The following is a 4,983-nucleotide window of genomic DNA, read 5'->3' as shown; positions in this document are numbered from 1 at the left end:
GTTCTGCACTTCTGTCCACACACACTCTGCTGTTCTCATGCACTTCTGTCCACACACACTCTGCTGTTCTGCACTTCTGTCCACACACACACTGCTGTTCTCATGCACTTCTGTCCACACACACTCTGCTGTTCTCATGCACTTCTGTCCACACACACTCCGCTGTTATGCACTTCTGTCCACACACACTCCGCTGTTCTCATGCACTTCTGTCCACACACACTCCGCTGTTCTATACACTTCTGTCCAAACACACTCCGCTGTTCTGCTCTTCTGTCTACACACACTGCTGTTCTGCACTTCTGTCCACACACACTCTGCTGTTCTCATGCACTTCTGTCCACACACACTCTGCTGTTCTCATGCACTTCTGTCCAAACACACTCTGCTGTTCTCATGCATTTCTGTCCACACACACTCCGCTGTTCTCATGCACTTCTGTCCACACACACTCCGCTGTTCTCATGCACTTCTGTCCACACACACTCCGCTGTTCTGCACTTCTGTCCACACACTCCGCTGTTCTCATGCAGTTCTGTCCACACACACTCCGCTGTTCTCATGCCCACATGGAAAGAATCTATATGAGGATATATGCGCATATATGAAACCTATATGCAGTTTATATGCACATATATGCTGCATATATACAGCATATATGCTGCATATATACAGCATATATGCACATATATGATAATATATATGCTGCATATATGCGTATATATGCCACATATAGGCAAAATTGAGGTGCATATATGTGCATATACAGGCCATATAGGTCTCCTGTATTGCTTCTTTATACATATAAGCCCTATATGTATACAAGATATGTCTCCTATATAGCTCATGGCAGGATGGTCATTTTGTAGCTCATATTTCACTTTGGCAACTGTCATACATGATGCCTAGCTCAGATAGGCACATGTATCAATTCGAAGCTCACGGAGCTGATCAAAAAGATTAATTGTTTTTTTTTCTGTTCAGTTTTTTGTCTTATTTTTGTTCTTGTACTATTTGATTGTTCTTAAGTAAATAAATAATGTAAATTTCTACATTTTGGGGTTTTATTTATGTTGCCTACACTGTAAAAAAAAGTGTAATTTTACAGGTAATGGTCTGTATTTTTTTTTACAGAATTTTACCGTTTTGTCATTATAGTGAATGCCTGTTATTTTACAGATATTTGCTGTAATTTAAAGGTCCACTATTAAATTTACAGGTAATTGCTTGCTTGTATTTTGGTTTTACATCAATTTTACGTTTTTTAAAAGGAACTTGTCTGTATTTTTACAAAGTAATATTTTACAGATTTTTTTCTGTGAAATTAGAAAACAAAGAAAAGAAGGTATAACTGAAGAAATCTGCATCTATTCAATATGTTGTCCTTACAGATTATTAAGCATGTGGGGGTTAAAGTGAGTTTTTTTTAAGGTTAAATAATAGTATTTGTACATACAGTAGCCTACCCTACATAGGCTACAGTAGACCTGTATTGAATTCTTTTTTATTGCATATAGTCTTTTAATCTTGTCTTGCAAATAGATGCTCATTTTGATCATTATTTCATTGTCTTATTCTCCCATAATTTCATGTATATTTTATTAATATTTTTCCAAATCTCCGTTGTTGCACATTCAGGGCTTTGTGTGTGTGTGTGTGTGTGTGTGCCCACGCGATGACGCAGATTCAAATTCGCCGCCATTACGTTTCCGCTGTTTAGTCCCGCCCACAACAGTTAGCTGATCAGTCGACTTTGGATCTGTATCAAGGGCAAGCGGGAGATTTGAATTCAGTCTACTCTCGTGAAGTGGATTGTGAGATTAACAGTGGTTCAAAGCAATCGTATTCGTCGAGAGCAGCCGTGAGCAGGAGTCCTGTTGTCAGTCAGTCCGTTTGGATCACTGATCTATATAATATCATTGGTTTGGATTCTTCGGAAATAACACCCTTTTCAGTGAGCCTGGTTCGTCACAGCGGACATCATGCCAACCGATCACCGGCTGAGGTAAGAGTCTGCATGTGAACGATATTTTATATTACATTTGTGTTAAGTTTACGTTACAGTTTTCAAGCTAACGTTAGCATTTTAAATGATGTTCAGTTAACTGGCGAGAGCTGGAGGCAAAACACTGAAAATGTAGCATATGCATCTTTACATTTTCCATCTGTTTTAAGAAAGATCAGTTGAACCCACACCTCAAAAGACCTAAAACAAGCTTTCGTAGACTTGTTATACATAAAGTCTGTTTAATTGTGTAATGTTATAAAATCTTTGTTAATACGCGATAGTATCTGTCAGTAAATCAATCTCTTAAATGGCGGGACATTTTTAAACACTGTCTGGAAGCTGAAAACTCTTCTCTTAAAAAATAGTAACCACGTTTTTGGCGGATTTTATTACCATTTTTAATAACCACAGTTATACTACAAATAGGCCTAACGTTACCAAGGTTTTTTTTTTGGTTAACCATAGTTAATTTTCATAAGGGTTGACGTGGCTATCAAGACCGTTAAGAAAACGAATTCAGTAAATACTGTACTCGTTGATGATACAGGAAAACACATGAGGCTAGAATATGAACACCACATGATAAATTGCATATTCTGGCTGCATGCTTGCCAACACGTCAGTTGAGGTTTTGCATTGTCCCAGTGGAACATATTCTGACATGTGCAAATGTAATACTGAGTTGTAAAAAAAAAGCAGAATGATCATGGCAAACAAGGTATGGGAAGAAGTAATTTAAAATATTGTAATGGCCGAGTCTTCTGATTCCATATGATTGCACTAAAAGTGGCAGAAAATTTAATTTGTTTTATACTATATTTTCCCATGTGAATATTCATTTGATCCTTGTGAGGCCACTGGAGCTGCACAAGGTTTGGTTTTGCTTCAGTAAGACCACGATTGTGTTAGATTCCACCCATCTATTATCTTTTTCTTTTTTTTTGTATTGTAACTAGGCTCTGTCATTTAGAAACATGGGTTTTCCTATCACTTAATGACACATATCTCTACCTTTCATTCCAGCCAGAGGATCTGACGGTTGCTGCTCGCATCTCAGCCTACCTGATGGAAAATTCTTGCTGGATGAATGACCTTCACCTTCAATTTAACCTTGCCAAGACAGAACTGCTTATGGTTTCACTTTCAGCCAAACCATGCGATCCTGCTGATTTGCCTTATACAACACCAGAAAGATCCGGCCCTTCCTATCGGAGCCACACAACTCCTTGTCTAAGCTCTTGTTCTATCCAATCTGGACTATTGTAATGCTCTCCTGGCAGGCCTTCCAGCATCAGTCAAACCTCTGCAACTGATCCAGATGCTGCAGCAAGACCTAAACTCACTGCTTCAGATCTATGTGTCTCCAGAAGCTTGTGTTCTGCAAGTGAACGTCGCCTTGTGGTGCCATCATCCCAAAGAGACACAAAACCACTTTCACTGACCTTTCCCTGGACTGTTCCCTGCTGGTGGGATGACCTGCCCAACTCAACACATTTTCAAAAAACTGCTAAAGATCCATCTTTTCATAAACACTTGACCCAATAATACTAAATCTTTGTTTTAATAATAAATAAATAAACTTGTGTACTGTGCTACACTAACTGGGACTTGTCACTGCACTTGTTGCTTCTATTGCTCTCTTAATTTTTAAGTCACTTTGGATAAAATGTAATTGTAAATGTGTAAAATAAGTTATATTAGAGTATAAAGGCATACAGCAATTGCCTTTTAATGTAGATATTTTTACATGTTCTAAATTATATACTAAGATTGTATTTCCTATCATTCACATATCTTGATGTTCAGTGTTTGTTTAATGAGTAATACTGTAAATGTGCAGGTATTTTGTACTTATACGTTTAATTAATTTAACAGAAATTGACTGTACATTTGCTATTATTAAGTACTTAATTAGAGATTGGTCAAAGTTGTGAAATTGGAAATGCCTTAAAACTGTAAATATACAAACTTTGTATTTGAATTTATGTATTTAATGCATTTTTATACATAACTTCATAGTTATTATACACAGAAAAACTATATATTCAAAGATAATTACTATAGATAGACAGCATTATTATAAAATAACTTTATAAAACCCTAAATTTACAGTTTAACTTGAAAGTTAAATGTTTTTTTTTAATGTAATTTGACATCATTTATCCGTTTTTCCACGGTTTAATAAGCCATTATCAACAGTAATGTACTGTAATTTAATACATTTTGACTGTAAAGTCAATTCTGTATTTTCACAGTTTTTGCCTGTAATTTTGTGAAATGGTTATTTGCTGTAATTTAACGGAATCCGTCTGGAAACTTTGCTGCCAGAGATTTACCGTTTGTATAGGGGATTATTTTTTTTTTTTTACAGTGTAGGCCTAGTAGCTATGGATTTTAATAATTTTACTAATATATAGTAGGTAAACATATAGGTGAACATATAGGTGCATATATAGGTGAACATATAGGTGCATATATGTGAACATATAGGTGCATATAGGTGAGCATATATAGGTGAACATGTAGGTGCATATATGTGCATATATGTACATAATATAGGAAAACGGCCAATTTTATATATGTCACATATATTAAAAACCTATATCAAAACCTATATTAAAACATATATGTTTATATAGGTTCTTTCCATGTGGGACTTCTGTCCACACACACTCCGCTGTTCTCATGCACTTCTGTCCACACACACTCCGCTGTTCTCATGCACTTCTGTCCACACACACTCCGCTGTTCTCATGCACTTCTGTCCACACACACACTGCTGTTCTGCACTTCTGTCCACACACACACTGCTGTTCTCATGCACTTCTGTCCACACACACTCTGCTGTTCTCATTCAGTTCTGTCCACACACACTCCGCTGTTCTCATGCACTTCTGTCCACACACACTCCGCTGTTCTCATGCACTTCTGTCCACACACACTCTGCTGTTCTGCACTTCTGTCCACACACACAC

At 37.0% G+C, this 4,983-nt stretch overlaps 1 long non-coding RNA gene across 1 annotated transcript; it reads left to right on the top strand.

The window, feature by feature from the left end:
* The first annotated feature begins 855 nt into the window (after nucleotides 1-855).
* Nucleotides 856-3,622, top strand: LOC309495310. Its single transcript, XR_014204612.1, has 2 exons — nucleotides 856-2,005; nucleotides 3,032-3,622. It is a non-coding gene; the product is annotated as an uncharacterized lncRNA (long non-coding RNA).
* Nucleotides 3,623-4,983: the final 1,361 nt, after the last annotated feature.

Source organism: Leuciscus leuciscus, assembly GCF_965113295.1.
Source record: "Leuciscus leuciscus genome assembly, chromosome: 3".
Classification (NCBI taxonomy): Eukaryota; Metazoa; Chordata; class Actinopteri; order Cypriniformes; family Leuciscidae; genus Leuciscus; species Leuciscus leuciscus.
The sequence above is the reverse complement of the archived record's forward strand: the minus strand, read 5'-3'. Positions and strand labels throughout refer to the sequence as shown.